At 42.8% G+C, this 23131-nt stretch overlaps 1 protein-coding gene across 4 annotated transcripts in view; it reads left to right on the top strand.

Annotated features, from left to right (window-relative positions):
• LOC100560909 (uncharacterized) overlaps positions 1 to 23131 on the top strand; it is a 54552-nt gene that overhangs the window by 2243 nt on the left and 29178 nt on the right. Inside the window, exon 1 of one of the 4 annotated variants that reach the window (XM_062978490.1) lies at positions 11989 to 12007. The exons of the other annotated variants lie outside the window; for them this stretch is intronic. The gene's annotated coding sequence lies outside the window, so the exon portion shown is untranslated. Of the gene's footprint in view, positions 1 to 11988; positions 12008 to 23131 lie in introns of those variants that run through there. 4 annotated transcript variants of the gene reach the window in all.

Here is a 23131-nt window from a genome sequence, read left to right as displayed (position 1 = left end):
GTTTCATTTTCTGCAACTTTAAGATCTGTGCCAGGTTTACAACCTTGTATGAATAAACATCCTTTTTTGAAGTTATCCAGACTCAGTCGTTCAATATCTATAGGACAGCTTATAGGGATTTGCAGTTCGCCCGGATAAAGGACAGCACGTTTCAGTTTTATAGTTTTTTATTGTCCGGCGGACGGCACAGTTTTGAGGTCGATCAGCGGTTTTTCCGCTTCAGCTAGCTTGCACGGCTTTATAGTTTTTTATAGTTTAGGAAGTTTTAGTATAGGCTGCGGCTTTTCCGCCTGAGCTCAGTCTGCATACCTAAAGACTCTACCAGCGTCTGAGGCAGTGGAGCCCGCTCTCAGACCTGAAGGAGTCAAATAGTGGGGCTCTATTTCCTTGCTATTTGGCTCGCGTGTGCGCACGTGGCCCAGTGGCTTTCTGGGTTTGCACAGGCTGTGCAGTTCCCAGCAACGTCCAGGGCTCCCTCGGCGGTAGACCTCGAGCCGCGGAGCACCAGCGACAGTTCTTTGGCTGGCTCTGAGGCGTGAAGCCCACCAGAACCAGGCTAGAACCTGGACAGGCCTGGCAACGCTGCTGCGAGTTCGGCCGGAGCACTCGGCCGGCTTCGACCTGCCTCATGGTCCGGCGGTGGTGACCTGCCTCATCGTCCTGCGGTGGTGACCTGCCTCATGGTCCGGCGGTGGTGACCTGCCTCATCGTCCTGCGGTGGTGACCTGCCTCATCGTCCTGCGGTGGTGACCTGCCTCATCGTCCTGCGGTGGTGACCTGCCTCATTGACCTGCGGCGGTGACCTGCCTCATCGTCCTGCGGTGGTGACCTGCCTCATCGTCCTGCGGTGGTGACCTGCCTCATCGTCCTGCGGTGGTGACCTGCTTCATCGACCTGCGGTGGTGACCTCCCTTCACAGCGGGGAGGAGGCGTCTCTTCTCTCCTCCTTTCCAAAGCCAGCCTCGGTGCTCCTTCGGCGGCAGGCCTCGAGCCGCAGAGCACGAGGTGCTTGAAAATTTGGCGAAGTCGCCATTTTGGCAGTTTACGTCACTCGGGCAAGGGAGGTATCAAGTGGCAAGTTGCTGTCAGTTGACATTTTGCAGCTTGCCCACCAAAGTCTGGCGCCAAAGGTCACTATCTTTGTAAAGTATAGTTACTTAGTGATATATATTGCTATGGTTAAGTGCTGTGAATTGTATTATATATTGAATTTGCTTTTATTGTAAATTTACTTGCAGGTATATTGCATTTGCCTTTGTTGTAAATTTACTTGCTATTAAGAATACATAATGTCTATGCAATTTCAAGATGATACAAATGGTATATCTCCTTCTGAGGCTGAAATTAGGAATGAAAGGCCCCAAAGGATAAAGCACCCTTCAGCCAAGATGCTAGCCCATCTAATAGATGAAAAGGAGCTCCTCCATGTGAGGTTAGGTTCGGCATGGGAGCGCATTGTAACATTAATGGGTAGAATAGAGAGCTTGGGTATTACAAGGGTGCCATCCATATTACAGACAGACCTTGAAGAGACCTTCGGTCTTTGGAGGGGTTTGGTGTCTAAGATAGTCCAGGTCCTCGAGCGCATTAACGCCAAGGATTCAGAGTTAGAAATAGTGAGTGTTTTAGCTGACACTAATGAGAAAGAAAATAGGGTGAGGGCAATCCTAGCTTCCTTATGCAGCCATGAGACCAATCTTTTAAAATCACCTGCTGTGGCACTTAGTCTTAAGTCCAACCGCTCTAGTCAGGTATCTAAACTAAGGGAGCGTGCATCGTCTAAACACAGCCACTCTAGCAAGTCTTCTGCTGCTGGGAGTGCCATCTCTTCCCTAGCTGCCTTGCACATTAAGGAGGCTGCACGTCTGGAGCTGCAGAGTAAAGTGGCGGGGGCGGAGGCTGATGCTAAGGCAGCTGATCTCACCCTTCCCTTTAAAGAAGAAGAGCAACGACTGCAAATAGAACAGGCCCGTAGACAAAGCGAAATGCAAATAGAACAGGCCCGTAGACAAAGCGAAATGCAAATAGAACAGGCTCGTATAGAGATGCTTAGAATAAAGATGGATGCCGCAGCCAAAAGGGTAAGGGCTGAGACTTTGGCCAAGGCCCTAATTGAGCCACTCACAGAAGAAAATGTAAGCCAGTTACCAATACAGGACCCTTCTGCCAAAGTGTTTGCGCACCTTGGCAGCATGTACAGCCAGTTTTCGGATGAGGAACAGGGAGACTTCTCTCCTTACCCAGAGCAGGGCCCCAAAGTCACTTTTGAGTTTCCTGCAGAGCAGAGCGTCATAGCGGGGAGCTCACCCTTGCTCGAGCTACCTGTGCCTCCTGCTAAAACCCTAGGTCAGTCAATCAGGGCCTCAAGGCCGAGCGCTAGTTGGCCCCTACAGACAGCTGCACAGGGAACCATCGATTCGTCAGTGGTCGATGTCATCCCTCCAAGAGGCCAAAGGTTGACGCAAGGTACACGGTGGGAGTCCACTCCACAACAGCAAACTCCTCAATTGTTCCCTTCGACGCCAGAGTCCCAGCTTGTCTCCATCATCAGAAGCCCCAGAAGAGATCTTAAGGACAAGGGTGTCGAAAAGTTTTCGGACAAGCCTGAGGAATTTCTTCTCTGGAAGGCCACCTTCCAGAGATCAATCAGAGACTTAAAGTTATTGCCTGAGGAAGAACTGACTCTTCTGGCTGCATGGTTGGGCCCAGCCTCATCCTCACAAGTTAAGAAGATCTACGCAGCCCACGTAGCCGATCCCGACAATGCCCTGGAAAAGGCCTGGGCCAGGTTGCAGCAGAGGTATGGGGCCAGCACAGAGATTGAAGCATCTCTTATGGACAAGCTCCAAAGGTTCCCAGCTTTAAAACTCAAAGACTTCAAACTCTTGTGGGACCTCAGCGATCTCCTTACGGAATTAGAGTCGGCCAAGGAGAATCCAGAACTGCCCGGTTTGAAGTGCCTCGATCAGCACCTGTCCCAGAGGCAGATCTTGACCAAGCTGCCCTTCACTTTGCAAGAACGCTGGGGACAGGAGGTCTTCAACTACAAGGAGGCCCACTCCCAGGCATACCCTCCATTTTCTCATTTGGTCCAGTTCATCACCAGGGCAGCCAGAGAAAGGAATGATCCACAGACGGGCCTCCCCACCTTATACCAAGGGACCCAGCCAGAGAAGGCACCTGAAGTGGACAAGAAACCACCTAGAGAGGCCAATAGACCTGTCAGCGTAAAGGCAGTCGAAACTCAACACAAGACTGACGAACCCAGGTCGGAGGTAAAGGAGTTGCTTTGCCCTATTCACCAAAAGCCTCACAGCTTGGCCAACTGCAGGGAGTTTAGTAGAAAGACATACAAAGAAAGGCAACAGCTAGTTCAAAAGCAGGGAATCTGCTTTAGATGCTGTGGAGCAACTCCACACTTTGCATCCAACTGCAAAGAAAACATCAAGTGTGAGAAATGCAACAGCCTCAAGCATTGCACCGCAATGCACAACTCCAATATCATCTCCCACCCCAAAGAGAACGCTTCACCAAAAGAAAAGTCAGCAGTCGAAGACACCGACAAGCCAGCCGCACCAGAGATGCAGGTGGAAGTTTCAGCAGTCGCCTGTACAGAGCTGTGTTCTGACTCGCACCAGTACAGAGTTTGTCATCCTATCTGCCTAGCGGATGTATATCCAGCCAAGAGCCCTTGGCTTAGAAAGAGACTCTATGTGGCCCTGGATTCACAGAGCGACGCCTCCCTGGCTACTCCAGAGTTCTTCCGCATGTTTGACCTTAAAACCAAGATGGTCGACTACACTATGACTACATGTGCAGGAAAAAAGAAGTTGCAGGGTCGCATAGCATCTGGCTTCGTTGTCTCCTCTTGCGACCAGAAGAGACAGTTCAAGTTGCCAGACCTGATTGAGTGTTCCTCTATTCCCCGGAACAAAAGGCAGATTGTCACCAGAGAAGTTGTGGAGGCTCATCCACATTTGCGACGGTTAAAGAATGCTATACCAGCCTTTCGGCCAGATGTGGACATTGCCCTTTTGCTTGGCTTGGACTGCCCGAGCTTGTTCTGTGTGAACGACCAAGTTAAAGGACCTCCAGGTGCACCTATCGCACAACAATTGCCATTAGGCTGGACAGTCATAGGCCCAGTGTGCATAAACAAGATGCACCCACCATCGTCGTTGGACTCCAATCAAGCACAGGTGCTTAAAGGTGGACGTCCTACACTTGTGCGCAGTTGCCTAAGTCATATCTCGGTCTACTGCCAAGCAATAACTCCAGAGTATTCCTCCATCTTCAAAGTCTCTGAGAGAGACGAAGCCACAGCGCTCTCGAAAGATGAGCAAAGGTTTTCGGACATTATGAATGCTCAAGTCTCACGAAGTGCAGAGGTGAAAGCCTGCAAATCAACCACAGAAATCAAGATGGGCCAAAGATCTTACCTGGAACTACACCGCTTTGAGCATTTTTTAGAGTGGCACAGTCTTCTTAGAGCAGTTGCTAGGCTTATACATCGCTTAGTCTGCAAAGATAGTCAGCCTTTGCAAGTTCAGGACATGCTAAAGGCTAAGGGAGTAATACTCAGGTCAGTTCAGAGGCATGAGTTTAGTCAAGAAACAGCCAGGTTAGAACAAGGGCTTAACACCCCCAGCCGGAGTTTCTTGCGTGAGCTGAACCCATTTCTGGATAAAGAGGGCATTTTAAGAGTGGGAGGGAGGTTAGCTAAGGCTAAACTCAAAGTGTGTATAAAGAACCCCATCATTGTACCCCCCAATAGCCATATTGCTTTGTTGTTGGTTCGTCACTACCATGAGAAGATCCATCATCAGGGTAGAACTCTAACTGAGGCAGCCCTTAGAAATGAAGGTCTGTGGGTAGTTAATGCCAAAAGGTTGGTCAACAGTTGTATTTTCAAATGTGTCAAATGTCGGCGACTCAGACGAAACTGTCAAAGTCAGTTGATGGCAGAACTACCTCAGGATAGGACTTTGACAGACCCACCCTTTTCCCATGTGGGAATCGATGTGTTTGGTCCTTGGGAGGTTGTCACTAGGAAAACCAGGGGTGGTGTTGTAAATAACAAAAGATGGGCGGGTTTGTTTACTTGTTTGTCAAAACGAACTGTCTATATAGAGGTTGCAGAGGGAATGGACACTTCATCATTCATAAACGCATTGAAAAGGTTCATAGCCCTCAGAGGGCCAATTAAGTCAATTTGGTCGGACTATGGCACCAATTTTGCATGTGCAGACCTTAGCCAACCACTTCTGGAAGAGGTGGAAGGCCGAATACTTAAGCCAGCTTCCAACCAGAAGACTCTGGCAAACCCCAAAGGACAATGCCAAGGTGGGAAACCTTGTGTTGCCAAAGGACAAAGACTTGCCCCGCTATGCCTGGCCTATGGGCATTATACTAAAGACCTTTCCTTGCCCTGACGGTAAGGTTAGAAAAGTTCAAGTAAAGACTCATAGTAAGGACAAAATGTCTGTCCTGGACAGACCAATTAGTGACCTCGTGTTGCTTATTGGAGATGTTTAAAGTTTTATACTGTTGTATTGTTGTGTATACAAAGGTGTTTGTATGTTTTTGATTGGTAAATTCCCACATCCTGGGAATTTAGCGGGGAGTGTTCCGTCCCCCAGGACGATGGTTTGCCTTACCTATTGGTCGTTTGTTTGTTTTCCCTCCTTTGCATTTTGTTTGAGCCTCTGGCTGCAAAAGCCTAGGAAAAGTGGCTTGGAATCTGCAATAGCTGGCTGCAGTTTTCTTTGCAGTGATTGGTCAAAGAGTGCAACATCTTAGGACCGCCCTTTTTACCAGGGTCTAGTCTCCATTTTGGAGCTTCATTCTGGCTATTGTCTTCCAACGTGCTGGAGCTGTGCAAGGCTAACTGGGACAAATCATCCTCAAAACCAGGCCAATCTAAGCCTATCCAAATTAGATAAGTATTGAATTATATTGATCTGGAATAGGAAATCTAGTTAGAGGAGCAGGGTTATTCTGTCGCTTCTAGAACTAATCTTTGCTGTAAAGATAGGGAAGGAAAGAGTTTCTCCTTCTAATATAGGCAGCGTGATTAGGGTATAGTGGTTTTATAATCACCTTTGCCTTCTGGAACCAGGGATAATTCTGCAACTAAAACCTATGGAAATTTGTTTCATTTTCTGCAACTTTAAGATCTGTGCCAGGTTTACAACCTTGTATGAATAAACATCCTTTTTTGAAGTTATCCAGACTCAGTCGTTCAATATCTATAGGACAGCTTATAGGGATTTGCAGTTCGCCCGGATAAAGGACAGCACGTTTCAGTTTTATAGTTTTTTATTGTCCGGCGGACGGCACAGTTGCTGACCTGAAGGTTGCTGACTGATGACTTGAAAGTTGGGTTGCTGACCTGAAGGTTGCTGGTTCAAATCCAAACTTGGGACAGCACAGATAAGCTCCCTCTATCAGCTTCAGTGCCATGCAGGGACATGAGAGAAGCCTCCCACAAGGATGGTAAAACATCAAAACCCACATGTGCCCTGGGCAACATCCTTGCAGACGGCCAATTCTCTCACACCACAAGCGACTTGCAGTTTCTCAAGTTGTTCCTGACACGAAAAAAACAAAAACAAAACTACAACTCCAAGCATAAAGATTGTTGTTGTATATTTAGTTGTGTTTCTTGAATTTTTTTAGTTAAAATGATTGGGAGGAAAAACCAACTCCCAAGATTCCGTAATATTTCCAAATTGTGTGTGGTGACATGTTTGTGTGTCGCCAGCAGTATGTAGATGTGTTGCGCAAACCTAATGAGTCTTAAAACAATAAATAACATGTTTTTAAAAATACAAATGAAAGATTTTAATAAGATATGCTGTGTCCTCTTACATTTTGTTACTGCAATTTATGTATGTGTCTCTATCTCTTATAAGGAGTAGATTTAACTTCCAATTTGATATTAAAACTGACTTAACTGACCATCAGAGAGAGCTTTTGAATAAAGACATAACAGAGAATGAAATTAGAAAGGCGATAAACATGATGAGACCTAACACGGCACCCGGTCCAGACAGTTTTCCAACAAGTTTTTATAAGATTCTGCAAGAAGAGACTATACCCTTCCTAAAGCAAATAATGAATTCAGTATTGAAAGAAAAAGTCATCCCTGAATCTTGGAGGCAAGCAGATATAATTGTGATCCCAAAGAACAAAACAGACCCCACTGATGTACGAAATTATAGACCGATCTCCCTCTTAAATACGGACTATAAAATCTACGACGATTCTGGCAAATAGGTTTAAATTATTTTTAAACATCTGGATAGGCATAGATCAAAGAGGATTTTTACCAAATAGGTATATGAAAGATAATGTGAGATGTATACTGGACATTATTGAATATTATGAGACATTCCACCAGAAAGAAATTGCCTTACTTGCTATTGACGCAGAAAAGGCATTTGACAATTTAAATTGGAAATTCTTCAAATTATTACTAAAAGAATTGGATATTGGACATTACTTCACAAATGCAATAGAGGCTATTTATGAGAAACAAGAGGCCAGACTTATGATCAATGGCCAACAAACAAAACTAATTAATATTGAGACAGGGCTGTCCTCTTTCCCTCTTAATTTTTATTTTTGTGTTGGAAACTCTTTATTTTTGCGTTAGAAACATTCGGCAAGATGATCAATTGAAAGGGACTAAAATAAAAAATCAAGAATATAAAATACATACTTTTGCCGATTATATTATTTGTATTATTGAAGAACCATGTACCTGAATAATTAACTGGATTAAGAAATTTGAGAACTTTGGTAAATTAGCCGGTTTTTTTTATAAATATGGAAATAACAAAAATTCTTACAAAAAACATAACGAGAAAAAAACCAGGAAAAGCTACAAGATCTTACTGGGATAAAGGTGGTCATAAAGCTCAAATATCTTGGAATTTGGATCACAGCAAAAAATGCACAGTTACTAAAAAAATTACCAAGAAAAGGAAGTCGTTTCTCAAAACACACCACTCGTGAGAAGGAGATTCGGAGACGAAGTGCAAGATTAGCAGAGAGAGAGGATTCTAATTAAACCGATTCCCTTGGGAGCTTTCAGGGAGGTTTACATCTGGCAAGTTGTTGTCTTCAGTCTGTTTCCCTTGGGAAAATGTGAACTCAGGCACCTGGTTCGGAGAAGGTTTTGCAGTCCCATAAAAGTTCTGAGCACCGGCTAGCCATCGCGGTGTCAACGTGTCAGTTGGAAAGTTAACATCAACTCTTGTTCCTGTGTACCTCAGCGGCCTGATGGCGCGCTACTCTTGAGTAGACAGAGCATTGCGTCTCGTCTCCCTGTCAAGACTGGGCTGCATTTCAGTTCCATCACGACCAACTTTGCCTTGCCTTGCTTCCTTGCCTTGCCTTGTTTTTCCCTGCCTTGGACATTGAACCTGGAACTCTCTTGAGAGACCTTGCTTTATTCCCCACTCAAACTACTTGGAAGTTTGAGTGTGTTTCGGTTATTGGATTTAAAAACTTGATCTCTAATACTGGATATTAAACTTTATATTACTGGACTATATGTTACCTTTCCTAAAAGGACTATTGCTGGACTATATACTCTGCTTATTTTTGTTTGATTCCTTTATTGCTTTAATAAAGATATTAGATTGTTTATTGGCCTCTGTGTTGGTTTCCAGTGCTCACGCAGCTTAGAGGCGTCACAGGAATAAAAAAATAAAATATACCTACGCCTCAGAATTAAAAGAAAATTGGCTTAAGATATTTCACCGTTGGTATATGACCCCCAAAAAATTAGGACAGATATACAAAAACTATGATAATAAATGCTGGAAATGCAATGCCCATGAAGGTTCCTTTTATCATATATGGTGGACTTGTGAAAAAACTAAGAAATATTGGGAAACAATTCATGAAGACGCTCAAACCATATTAAATAAGAAATTTCCAATCAAGCCAGAATATTACCTATTAGGAATAATGGACACAGAGACAAATTTTGAAAAAAAAATGATGACATTTTATTTACATACTGTACAACAGCGTCGAGAATAACCATTGCTAAACCATGGAAATTGAATGAAGTACCTACGAAAGAACTTTGGCTACAGAAATTAGTAGAAATACAAGACATGGACAAATTAACTTTCTCCTGAAAGAGACCAGAGGAAAACATATTAGAAAGACAAATTGGGAAAAACTTGAAAACTACTTTAAAAAGCAATGAATGAAGAAATAAATTTGAAAACATTAACATTTTTAAACAAACCAACCGTAAGGGAAGAGAATGGAAGAACTCAACTCCCCCCCCCCCGCCCCTGTATCCCTTTTGTGCACCTTTCCCCCACCAATTTCTCCCCCAGTTTCCCACACCCTCTCCTTCCCTGAAACCCTTTCCCGTCCTTATCTTTCCCAACCCTCTCTTTATTACCATATAACCCCAGTTTTTAAAGCATGTAACTGAACATTCTTTAATAATTTTTTTAAAAGATATTAAAACTGACTTACTGTGTCACAAAATGATGCATGTCTAAAAAGATGTGCCACAAACATAAAATGTTGGGAAACCTTGGAGGCTAAAATGGTGTTAGATGGCACTAATTCTACAGTGTAGATGCACCCTGAGAAGAGAGCAATTGAAATTAGATTGTAGACTATATTATAGATTTGTAGATTATTAGATTACAGACAGTCCCCAAATTACAAAAATATGGATTCTGTAGCTTTGTTCTTAAATTGAATTTGTATATAAATCAGACAGGTATATTTTTAAGTGTAACTCCATACGTGTGTGTGTGTGTGTGTGTGTATAAAGTGGAGCCTCCGGTGGCTCAGTGTGTTAAAGCGCTGAGCTGTTGAACTTGTAGACCGAAAGGTCCCAGGTTCAAACCCGGGGAGGGAGGGAGTGCCCGCGGTTAGCTCCAGCTTCTGCCAACCTAGCAGTTCGAAAACATGCAAATGTGAGTAGATCAATAGGTACCGCTCCGGTGGGACGGTAACGGCATTCCATGCAGTCATGCCGGCCACATGACCTTGGAGGTGTCTACGGACAACGCCGGCTCTTCGGCTTAGAAATGGAGATGAGCACCAACCCACAGAGTCGGACACGACTGGACTTAATGTCAGGGGAAACCTTTACCTTTTACCTATATATATAAAAATAAAGCTTTGGGTAGCATAAGGATGGGCTAACACCCCTGTGGTGTTTGTTTTGCTGTTTGTGAAAATTTCACCTCACTGTTCAGAAGATTTTACCTCACTTTCTGTCCCTGTGTCTCACCTATCAAACATAAGAGTCTCACTTATCCAACATAAACGGGCCGGCACAACATTGGATAAGCAAAAATGTTGGATAATAAGGAGGGATTAAGAAAAAACCCTATTAAACATAAAATTACATTATGATTTTACAAATTAAGCACCAAAACATCATGTTATACAACAAATTGACAGAAAAAGCAGTTCAATACACAGTAATGTTATGTAGTAATTACTGTATTTATGAATTTAGCACCAAAACATTGCAACATTTACTACAAAAACATTGACTACTAAAAGGCAGACTGCATTGGATAATACAGAACACTGGATAAGTGAAGCTTGGATAAGTGAGACCCTACTGTAATTGGATTTTGAAAATTTTGGTGAGGTACCTTTTCCCCATGATAACTCTTTCAGGAGTGAATTTCCCTTGGGGGGGGGGGGTAAATTTATCTCACTTCCTGTTGTCTCACCCCCCCATTCTTAACTATGAGTCATTTGTAAGAGAGATGTTTATCAGAGAAACAAAGCTTTTTGGTAAAAGGCAGCTCCTTGTACTGAGTTCACCCTAATCTGCAGGAGCATTTTGTTTGTTTTTAAAAAGAATTACACAGCCCCCACCTCCCCAACACAACAAATTCTTTATGTCTTGGTTTTTAGACCTGATCTTGGGTTATTTGGGGAGCTGATCAAGAAAATTGCATTGGATAGATCACATCATTATTTCGTGTCAAAAGCATTGTACATTTCAAATAATGGAAATTTAAAAAAAAAAGGAAATCACAAGCAACTAAATAGTTTTGGACCAAAAGCGGGCAACAGCAACCGCATTGTCTGTAGCTTTAAACAACTCCTCCTCCGTACATGAGGCAGGGCATTGTGGGCAAGCATACATATGCGGAGTTGTTTGTTCTGCTCCACAGTCACACAAGGTGGAGGATTCCTCCAGGTAATGCCACCTTGCCAAGTTGTCTTTTGATCTGCCCACTCCACTTCTGAGTCTGTTCAGGGACTTCCAAGTTGCCCATTCTTGGTTTGCCCCTGGAGGAAGACCCTCTTGGGGGCCATCCAGTTAAAATTGCCAGGTTTAGCTGCCCAGAGAGACACCCTTGCTGCTGCTGGAGGAACATCAAGAGGAGTGGTGGTTCTCATGAAGCCCTTCCTTGATTTGAGTCTGGTGGGAGGAGGCTGATAGTCATGCAGTGGGTGGCTTTCACAATGTTCGACCTTTTTTCTCTCACCATTAGCAGCAACTTCCCGTTGCACGTCAGGAGGGGCAATGCCAGCTAACTTATAGAGTTTATCAACAGGTGTAGGTTTAAGGCATCCCGTGATTATTCTGCATGTTTCATTCAGTGCTATGTCCACCTGCTTTGCATGGGCAGACTTGTGCCAAACAGGACAGGCAAACTCTGCAGTTGAGAAAGACAAGGCCAGGGCTGATGTTCTTATTACTTGTGGGTCTGCTCCCCATGCACTGCCAGTCAGTTTCCGCAGGATGTTATTGCGTGCAGCTACTTTGTGCTTGGTGTTCATGCAGTGTTTCCTATATGTTAGTGTTCGGTCTAAGGTGACACCAAGGTATTTAGGATGGAAACAGTGTTCGAGCTCTTGGCCTTCCCAAGTAACTTTCAGTTTCCTGTTGGCTTCGCGGTTACGTAGGTGGAAAGCACACACTTGTGTCTTGGCAGGGTTAGGCTTCAGGTGGTTCTCTTTGTAGTAGCTGGAGAGCTCTTTCAAGACATTGGTGAGTTGCTTTTCAACTGTTTCAAAATCTTTTGCTTGTGTTGTAAGGTCACATCAACTCTAGTTTCTTAGATATGGTTATGTTTTCTGTGGGGGAGCAGATGGCAACTGATAGATGACATATGTTCTATATCTCAAAAACTTGAGCTGAGAGGGGAAAACTGGTGCTATCTTTGGAAGCAGGAGGTCAAATATGCTCTAACGTTTGAAGCACCGTGTTGTTAATAGTATGATTACTGGTTTAAGTTGTGTTTTATCAGTTCTGGTCCTTTAAGATGCAGATTAGCAATGGGTTGGATTGAATGGCCCATAGAGTCTATACCAACTTTATGTATCTATGCAATCTGACATTGTAGGTAAGAAATCAATACTTATGGAGTTTGTTTCCAAAAGGTACCAGTTTTTTTAAAAGGAAAAATTATACACATTGTTGGCTAGAAGTACAATATTATGCACTGAGCAAAACTATGAAACTGTATCAAGTCTAATAGATCACTTACTAGGTTAATCTCTGCCACTGGACTTTGAGTGACTTAAAGGTGCCATTTTCTTTGAAGGTTTGAAAATTGCAGAGGTGCTCTTTTAAGATTAAGCAATAGGGAGGAGAGTAGGGGTTGATTTTAATCATGTACATGAGCAAACATTAATCAGTAACTGTCCTCTCTCATTGCTGTGATTTCGCTGCTACTGCTAAAAAATAGAATATGTAATGGTGGTATGTCAAGAAGCTTGATTTTGTGCATGAGCACAGCTTTTGTTTCTGTTACACAACAGAAATAAATGTATAACCTTTTATTCAGAACCCCAGGCTCTCTGGTTTTATTTTTCCATGTCAAACACCAACATTCACTGCCTTGGCTCAGTGATATGGAATTATGGGAGCTAAAGTTCCAGAAGTTCTTTAGCTTTGTCTGCCAAAGAGTGTGGGAGACTTATCAAACTACAACTCCCAGGATTCCGTAGCATTGAGCCAAGGCAGTTGTTGAACTGCATTCATTTTACAGTGTCGATGCAGCCCAAGATGCAGTGCTGTTTTGCCAAAATAGAAGAAGCCCGAGGTCTCCTTTTTAATGGAATTCTTTTAAATAGAGGCAACAATTCTTTGGAATATTCTAAGTCGGGACTTCTTCAATGTTTTCGTCCTGCAGCCCCACTTTGCTGGATACATTTTTTGCGTGACCTTGCGCGACCACATCGGCCGACCACAAATCCTTTCTCGGAACAACCTGTGTGACACTTCCCTTCCCTTTAATTAATGTTTTAATTTGTTTTAATTATAACTGTTTTAAATATTATGTTTTTAGCATCTAATTATTGCTAATTCTGAGGCCGCCCTGAGCCCCGCTCCCCAATGAGGGGTGAGAAGGACAGGATATAAATGTCTGAAATAAATAAATAAGCATAACATGAATAAAGAGACACAATGTTTTATACATTTGACAGCTCTTCAAACCTCCTGTTTCCTCTCCAATTGACCAAAAGAGGGATCGGTTTGGATCTGCACTCTGATTGGCCGAGGCTCCACTGATGTTGCCGCTTTCAGGCGGGGATTCCCTCTGGTGGGGAGGGGATGCCGGGGGATTGGTCCAGGAGGGCCAATCAAGTGAGAGAGGCATCCCTATAGGAGGGGGAAAGCTCTGGAAGATCCATACCCATATTTGGAAATGCAAATGATTTTCCAAGTGGCTTAATTGTCTAGTTTCAAGTGATGCTTTCAATGCTCTGGGACTGTGGTTCTCAACTTGTGAGTCCCCAGGTTTTTGGCCTACAACTCCCAGAAATCCCAGCCAGTTTACCAGCTGTTAGGATTTCTGGGAGTTGATGGCCAAAACATCTGGGGAGCCACAGGTGGAGAACCACTGCTCTGGGAAAGCAAAGGTGTGAGACCGCAGAAAGAAAAGATGATATCTCTTCAAGTCCTGGGTTTGAAATAAAGAAGTCCAAAAATGTACATATCTTTAAGTTTCTGTTTCTGGAGTCAGCAGAATCTCAGCTGGAGTACTTGGCTGGACAAACATCAGCTAGCATTATCAGATTAGGCATGGAAATTGTCTGCTGTTTCGTATATACACACAATGGATGTCCATTATCGCCCTAGCCAGAGATAGCCAGGGGATTAGCCCAGCCTTTTCTGTCCATGAAATGTTTTTGCAGGGTTGCTGAAAGATGAAGACCTCTGGAACTCGCTTTGTTATATTTTGGTATTAATTTCATATGTTATATTATACACAGGGGGATAGAAATAGTATCAAAGGATATAAAGAAGGCAGGAAGTTGAAATGAAAAGATACAGCTTATTAAAGGGTTGAAATAATTGTAGGGGAGTTGCTGCTGCTGGTCCACTCCAATATCCTTCTCCACAATTGTAGATATCCAGAAAAGAATGAAAAAGGAATAAAAACTATATTTTTCTTCTTGTGCCCTTGGAAAAACTATAAATTGTTGGGGAGTATCGTGTTCGACAACACTATTGACAACCGCCCTGTGTAAGCCGCCCTGAGTCCCCTCGGGGAGAAGGGCGGGGTAGAAATATTCAAAATAAATAAATAAATAAACCCCAGGCGTGAGAAAAGCGGTATAGAAATGCAGATAATAATAATAATAATAATATAATTATTTGGTTTGGACAAATGTTCGGCAGTGGCATTGAAGAAGGGAAAAATCATTGAAAGTGAGGGCATAAATATGCCTAATGGCCAAACAATAAAGTGTCACCAGCCAGAGGCCTATAAATATCTGGGCATATTACAGCTGGACAACATCAAGCATGAACATGTGAAGACTGTAGTCAGTAAAGAATACACACAAAGGGTCAGAAAAATTCTCAAAAGCAAGCTCAATGGAGGCAACACCATCAAGGCCATAAACACCTGGGCCATACCTGTCATAAGATATATTGCTGGCATTATAAATTGGACACAGGCGGAACTGGACAATTTGGACAGAAAAACAAGAAAACTCATGACCATTCATCATTCACTGCACCCTCGCAGTGATGTTGACCGGCTATATCTGCCTAGAAGATCAGGGGGCAGAGGACTCTTACAAGTGAAACAAGCAGTCAAAGAAGAAGAACATGCCCTGGCAGAATATGTAAAGCAAAGTGAAGAACCTGCTTTGATTGAAGTCAAAAACCAGAAACTCCTCAAAGCACAGCAGACAAAAAACCAGTACAAGAAAACAGCACTACAAACTAGAGCTGACAGCTGGCACAATAAAACATTGCATGGAAAGTTCCTTGACAAAATTGAAGGAATCCAGAGTGACAAAGTTCTGGAACACAACACACCAGACATCACAGTTGTGGAAAAGAAAAAGGTTTGGGTCATTGATGTTGCCATCCCAGGTGACAGTTGCATTGACGAAAAACAACAGGAAAAACTCAGCCGCTATCAGGACCTCAAGATTGAACTTCAAAGACTCTGGCAGAAACCAGTGCAGGTGATGGGCACACTGGGTGCCATGCCAAAAGATCTCAGCCGGCATTTGGAAACAATAGACATTGACAAAATTACGATCTGTCAACTGCAAAAGGCCACCCTACTGGGATCTGCGCGCATCATCCAAAAATACATCAGACAGTCCTAGACACTTGGGAAGTGTTCGACTTGTGATTTTGTGAAACGAAATCCAGCATATCTATCTTGTTTGCTGTGTCATACAATAATAATAATAATAATAATTATTAATAATAATAATAAAAAGGCCACCCTGCTGGGATCTGCGCGCATCATCCGAAAATACATCACATAGTCCTAGACACTTGGGAAGTGTTTGACTTGTGATTTTGTGATATGAAATCCAGCATATCTATCTTGTTTGCTGTGTCATAATAAAATAATGGCTGTGGATTCTGGTAGTTATAGTTTGATGAGGCACTAGCACTCTTTCTCAGAGAAGGCTAAAAACCTTGGAAAATGACAGCTTCCAGAATTCTATAGCATTGAGCCATGGCAGTTTAGGTGGTGTCAAAAAGCATTAATTCTATGGTGTAGATCAGGGGTCCCCAAACTTTTTAAACAAGGAGCCAGTTCACGATCCCTCAGACCGTTGGAGGGCCGGACTATAGTTTTTAAAAAAACTATGAACAAATTCTTATGCACACCGCACATATCTTATTTTGAAGTAAAAAAACAAAACGAGAACAAATAAAGCTTCAATGTTAATCATAATCATAATAAAATAATAAAGTAGATTGGAAGAGACCCCCTGGGCCATTTAGTCCAACCCCCTTCTGCCTTTGTGCACTAAAAGCAAAAGCAAAACACCCCTGACAGATAGCCACCCAGCCTTAATGTTAATCATCATCATCATCATCATCATCATCATCACCATAAAAAAATAAAGAGGGTTGGAAGAGACCTCTTGGGCCATTTAGTCCAACCCCCTTTGCCTTTGTGCATCAAAAGCACACGAGTAAAGCACCCCTGAATAATTAATAATTAATTAAATAATGATTAAAATACCATTATAAACAAGCAAAGCTTTAGAAGGTGCACACGAATCGAGGGAGGAGGGAAAGGCACGAGCCTTTCCTTCCTTCTCCTTCGAGCTTCACGACGGAGGAAGAGGGAGCCGTCACCATGGGGGCCAGATAAATGGCTTTGATGGGCCGCATGTGGCCCGCGGGCCGTAGTTTGGGGACCCTTGGTGTAGATGCTCCTCTAAGCCAACCCTCAAACTGTATGCACATAGCATTAAAAGCAGTTATCTCACCAGATATATAAATGCAGTTGTGAAGACTTGATGTGATGACAGGGATGGAATCTTTTTGGATCCCACCTCTGCCACCAAATTGCGAAGGATTCAACTTCTACCTCTATGTATCCTACTTTTCAATGTTGTCGCTGCCACCACCTTTGAAAGATGCTTTGCTCAAATAATAAGCAACATTTGAAGAAACAGTAACTTGTTTATTTATAGCACAAAGCTTGATGGTTGCAAGAATGTTATATCTTAAATTGAACGATGTTACTTCTGTACAGTAAGTGTTGCAAGACTTCTCAATAGTTTCACTGAGCTTAGTATGGTATCAACTTTATATTACTTGTTTCTTTCAGTTAGGAATACTGTCCTTCTTGAACTTAGTTGACCTGTACCCGATCAAACTTGGATTGGGGAGTTTAACTGGTTAACCCTAGTCCTCCTTGACTTAGGGATATAGCCTCAGCTCTTTAGTTATTCCTACTAAAGGCTCAGCAACTTTAATTTTAGCCCTTCTCCGCTAAAACTCTCTAGCTGCTCAACTTCCTCCCACAATCTCTTTTTTTCGATCACACTCCTTTCTCACTGAACAGAACCAACCGCTCTGCTCAACCGACAAACTCCAACTGCCCAATTCCAACTGCTAAATTTTGAATTCTAAGGCTTCCACCAGCAAGGTGAAGCCACGCCCCTTTTCCTGGCCATGCCTTAGAGGCTCCCAGCTTCTGTATAAGAATAGCTGAAATATATAACCTTGAACAGTCAACCTAAACATAGCAATCATGAATAAAACACAATGATCATGACATCTTTACATACCTTCCAACCCGGAAAGATTATTTTTGCTTTTTCTAGACCCAGAATAAGCAAAAATAATAGAGAGTAACACCAAATACATATCTATACATAAACATAGCATCATACCTTAAACTCTAAATACAAACCTGTAAGTCTTCCGATCAAGGTGCTCTGGATAGAGCATCAGCTACTACATTACATTTGCCCTTTATATGTTTAATATCAAATGTAAAGTCCTGTAGTGATAAACTCCATCTCAATAATTTGTTATTGGTCCCTTTTACATTATCCAACCATCTTAGGGGTGCGTGATCAGTTTGTAACGTAAACTTCCTTCCCCACAAGTATGGTTTCAGTTTCTTTATGGACCAAATTATCGAGTAACATTCCTTCTCGATTGTGGACATGCTAAGCTCATTAGAATGCCACTTCTTACTGAGGAATAGTATGGGCCTATCCTCTCCATCTTCATCAATTTGACTTAGGACTGCTCCTAGTCCAGTGTCTGAAGCGTCACAAGTTAAAATAAATGGCTTATCAAAATTTGGGGCTTTCAAAACCGAATCAGAAGTAAGGGCCCTTTTTAAATTGTCCATGGATTCCTGACACTTGGAAGACCATATTACTTGGTTTGGGTGTTTCTTTTTTGTAAGGTCTGATAATGGGGCAGCTAAATTACTGAAAGACGGAATGAACTTTCGGTAATATCCGGCCAAACCAAGAAATGATCTAATTTGTTTTTTTGTTTTCGGGATTGGCCATTGGTGTATATCTTTGACCTTGGTAGGATCAGGTCTGATACACCCTCCACCTATAATATGTCCCAAATACTTAGACGTATGGTTTCCTAACTTGCATTTAGAAGCTTTAATAGTTAACCCAGCTTCTAATAACCTGCCCAACACACAATCAAGATGCTTAAGATGGTCCTCCCAACAATCACTATAGATACCTATGTCATCCATGTAGGCTAAACAGAACTCACCTAAGCCATAGAGAACTTTGTCTACCAGCCTCTGAAATGTCGCAGGGCTATTTTTTAATCCAAATGGTAAAACTACGAACTCGTAGAGTCCTCCCTGAGTTCTAAAGGCCGTTTTGGACTGGTCTTCAGGTGCCATAGGCACTTGCCAGAACCCCTTAGTCAAATCAATACTACTTATAAATTTGGCTTTTCCAATTCTTTCTAGTAAATCATCCAAACGGGGCATCGGATACATGTCGTTTTGGGTGATTTTATTTAACCGCCGGTAATCTATGCAAAACCTTACGGTTTTGTCTGGCTTCTTTACTAACACTATGGGCGAAGCCCAAGGGCTGTTAGATGGCACGATTATATCCAAATCTAACATCTCCCTGACCTCTTGCTCTATGCATTCGCTCATCTTACCCGTTACCCTATAGGGAGGGGATGCTATCGGTGCGGCGTCACCGGTGCATATTTTATGTTGCACTCCCTGCACTCTCCCGGGTAAATCCGAAAACATGACTTTATACTTAGCCAAGATTCCTTTAACCTCTCTTTGTTGTGATGGAGATAAGTCTGAATTTATGGTTACTTTATCCAAGTTTCTATGTATCTCCCTATTACCTTCCCAAAATGAAAAAGGACCTGTATCTTCCTCTGATACTATACAGTAAACATTTGCCGACCTATTTACATACGGCTTAATCATGTTTACATGCACCCGTTTCTCAATCCCCAATCGTTCATCTAGGATGTCACAGTTCACATGGTTCTGCTTCCTGATGATCCTCCATGGTCCAGTCCAGTCTATCTGTAGTTTGTTGTTCTTGTTGGGTGTTAAAAACAGGACCTCATCTCCGACGTTGAAGTCTCGGGGTCTCGACGTTGCGTCGTACCGGATCTTTTGTTGCTCCTGGGCCGTCATAAGATGTTCCTGGGCGATGTCCCTGGTCATCTTTAATGTTGACTGAAGATCCTTGATGTAGTCGTCGACAGGAACAGGATCTGGCGTAGGACTTGCTTCCCAGTGCTCTCTGATCAAATCAAGGGGTCCACGAGCCTTCCTTCCGAATAACAGTTCAAAAGGCGAGTAACCAGTGCTGTCCTGTGGGACTGATCGATATGCGAATAACAGCTGCTGCAACTTGGTGTCCCAGTCGTGGGGTCTCTGCTGGCTATAGGCCTTGATCATTTTCACTAGTGTTTTGTTCAGGTTTTCTACTAGGCCATTCGTTTGCGGATGATAAGGTGTGGACGTTAGGTGTTTAATTCTGCACAACTCTAATAACTTCTTCATTAGCCGCGAGGTGAACTGAGTCCCCAGGTCTGACACAAGCTCTCTGGGAAATCCAGTCCTTCCCCAAATTGATAACAGCGCATTGGCTATGGTGGAAGTTTCAATATTGGTCAAAGCCACTGCATCTGGATACCTGGTTGCATAGTCTATTACTGTGAGGATATATTTGTATCCTCTCCGACTGGGCTTATACAAAGGATCAACTAGATCAATCCCTACTCGGAAAAAGGGTTCCCCAACAACCGGCATGGGAACTAAAGGAGCTTTGGTCTTATCTCTTCCCGTGCTAAACCTTTGGCAAGTATCGCACGACCTGCAAAACTCCTTGATATGTTGATACATGCCAGGCCAGAAAAAGTTCTTGCTGATTCTTTGGGTGGTTTTTCTAACCCCCAAATGCCCTCCTTGTGGATTGTCATGGGCCACATCTAACAGTTGTTTCCTGTAGTTTACAGGTACCACTATTTGGGTACGTGTTTCTGGCTCATTCAAAGTCTTATGGCTTGTACTTTTCCTGTATAAAACTCCCTCCTTAAGTACGAACTTAGGAGTTTTACTTTCTTCTGTTCCTGTGGCGCTCTGAGCTCGCAAGAACAAAGGTTGTAATGTTTCATCTGCTAGCTGCTCTCGCAGTATCTCTTGTTTTCCCTCTATTCCGCTGACCAACTCAATGATGCTCGAACTAGACTCAGGAAGTTGCTCTGAGCTAGCTTGGATGGTCAAACACTTGGCTTTTGGAGTGTGGACCTCCATGTTGCTTTCATGTTTATCAGCTTCTTTCTGCCAATTCCTAACTTTTCCATTTAAATCATTCCCAATCAAACATTTGTATGGGATATCCGCGCAGACAGCGAAGTCCCATAATCCTTCCCAGCCTTTGTACTTGATGGGTAAGGATACTACAGGGGTTGGTATCGACGGTCCTATCCCCTTTAAATTTATCTCTGAAGAGGGATGTTGGTATCTCTGTGGGACCACTTCAGGACGTATAATACAGACATCCGACCCAGTGTCTCTCCATCCCTGCGTGTGTATCTCATCTATGACAATAGATTCTAAATAGTCTTCAGAGACTTCTCTTGAAAGGATAAATAAACATTGTTTTTCTTTTGGCCTCGCATCAGGGCTTCTAGACTTAACTTCAGGTTCCACTTCTTGTTCTATTGGAGCTCTATTTACAAAGAAAGTAGACCTGTCTTTCCTGATTAAGTTACATTGATATCTAAGATGCCCTGGCCTTCCACAATGGTAACATTTTATCTTTTCCTCAGGCCTGGCTTGGCCTGCAACTGCCTCATGCTTCCTATAGGCGGTGTTTTCTCCTGAACCTCCCCTTTGCATCTGTGTGCGTGAGTGAGGGTAAAACGTCGGCTTTAGAGGTTTTTTCTCTTTTGGTTCTTCCTCCTTCCTAAAACCTTCTTTCAAGGTAATTAGCTGGTCAATCATAACTGCAGCTTCGTTGGCTGTCTTTGGGTTTCGGTCTTGAATTAGCCATCTGTATTCTGAGGGAACTAGGTGAAAGAGCTGCTCCAGCTTCAATAGTTCCTTAAGTTGCAGAAAGGAATCTACTTCAGAAGTCCTCACCCAGCTGTCAAAGTATTGAGCTTGCTTTGAAGCAACTTGCGCAAAACTTTGGTGTCTGTCCCTCTTTAAAGTTCTGAACTTTAATCTGTAAAATTCAGGCGTCAACTGAAACTTTTGTTGTACCTGCAGTTTAAACATCTTATAATCTCTGTGAGTGTCTTCAGCCATATCACTATATATTTCTAGAAGCTTTCCACTAATTTGTGGCCTCAGATATAACATCCATTTGTCTTCACTCACTTCAAAATCTTTACAGCACCTTTCAAAGGATATAAGGAACTTTTCTATATCATCTTCCTTGTTATATCTGGGAAACCTTTTTAAAATTACATCAGGTGCTTCAGCTCTCAAATCCCCTTCTTGGGTATCAGCATGAGGTTGAGAGTGTGTCAATCTTTGCTTCTCCAAATCTATTTCCATTCTCCTCAACTCTGCCTGCCTGGCCCTCTCCTCAGCTTGTCTCTCTTTCTCTCTTTCCTCAACCTCCATCCTTTTCATTTCCAATTCTCTCTCTCTTTGCTTATCCTCCAATTCTAATTTTCTCAATTCAATTTTATATTTAAGGGTTTCCCTTGTCTCAGGGGTTTGCTCAGAGTCCGAACTATCTCCTTGGTATTCACTAGCCTCTCCTGCTAACTTCTTCTGTTTCCTGGTGGCCATTTCCAGACAAGTTTTACCTCAGCCCTTTTACCTAAAGCTGATCTCCGGCACCAAACTAACCTTTGCCAAACGAATTTCAGGCACTGAATCAGTTCTTGTTACACGGATCCCAGGCACTGAATCAGTCTTTGTTACACGTATCCCAGGCACTGAATCAGTCTTTGTTACACGGATCCCAGGCACTGAATCAGTCTTTGTTACACGGATCCCACCGCTTGCCGCCAATTTATGTGAAGACTTGATGTGATGACAGGGATGGAATCTTTTTGGATCCCACCTCTGCCACCAAATTGCGAAGGATTCAACTTCTACCTCTATGTATCCTACTTTTCAATGTTGTCGCTGCCACCACCTTTGAAAGATGCTTTGCTCAAATAATAAGCAACATTTGAAGAAACAGTAACTTGTTTATTTATAGCACAAAGCTTGATGGTTGCAAGAATGTTATATCTTAAATTGAACGATGTTACTTCTGTACAGTAAGTGTTGCAAGACTTCTCAATAGTTTCACTGAGCTTAGTATGGTATCAACTTTATATTACTTGTTTCTTTCAGTTAGGAATACTGTCCTTCTTGAACTTAGTTGACCTGTACCCGATCAAACTTGGATTGGGGAGTTTAACTGGTTAACCCTAGTCCTCCTTGACTTAGGGATATAGCCTCAGCTCTTTAGTTATTCCTACTAAAGGCTCAGCAACTTTAATTTTAGCCCTTCTCCGCTAAAACTCTCTAGCTGCTCAACTTCCTCCCACAATCTCTTTTTTTCGATCACACTCCTTTCTCACTGAACAGAACCAACTGCTCTGCTCAACCGACAAACTCCAACTGCCCAATTCCAACTGCTAAATTTTGAATTCTAAGGCTTCCACCAGCAAGGTGAAGCCACGCCCCTTTTCCTGGCCATGCCTTAGAGGCTCCCAGCTTCTGTATAAGAATAGCTGAAATATATAACCTTGAACAGTCAACCTAAACATAGCAATCATGAATAAAACACAATGATCATGACATCTTTACAGCAGTAAATAGTGACCTTCGACGAAACTATGCAGGACTTACAGACAGTGAGAGCATGTATGCCAAGGAGGAAATGAAATATTTTAGTCAGTCAAAGGCAA

This window comes from Anolis carolinensis, chromosome 4 (assembly GCF_035594765.1).
Source record: "Anolis carolinensis isolate JA03-04 chromosome 4, rAnoCar3.1.pri, whole genome shotgun sequence".
NCBI classification, from domain to species: domain Eukaryota; kingdom Metazoa; phylum Chordata; class Lepidosauria; order Squamata; family Dactyloidae; genus Anolis; species Anolis carolinensis.
This window is presented reverse-complemented; position numbering and strand designations above follow the sequence as displayed.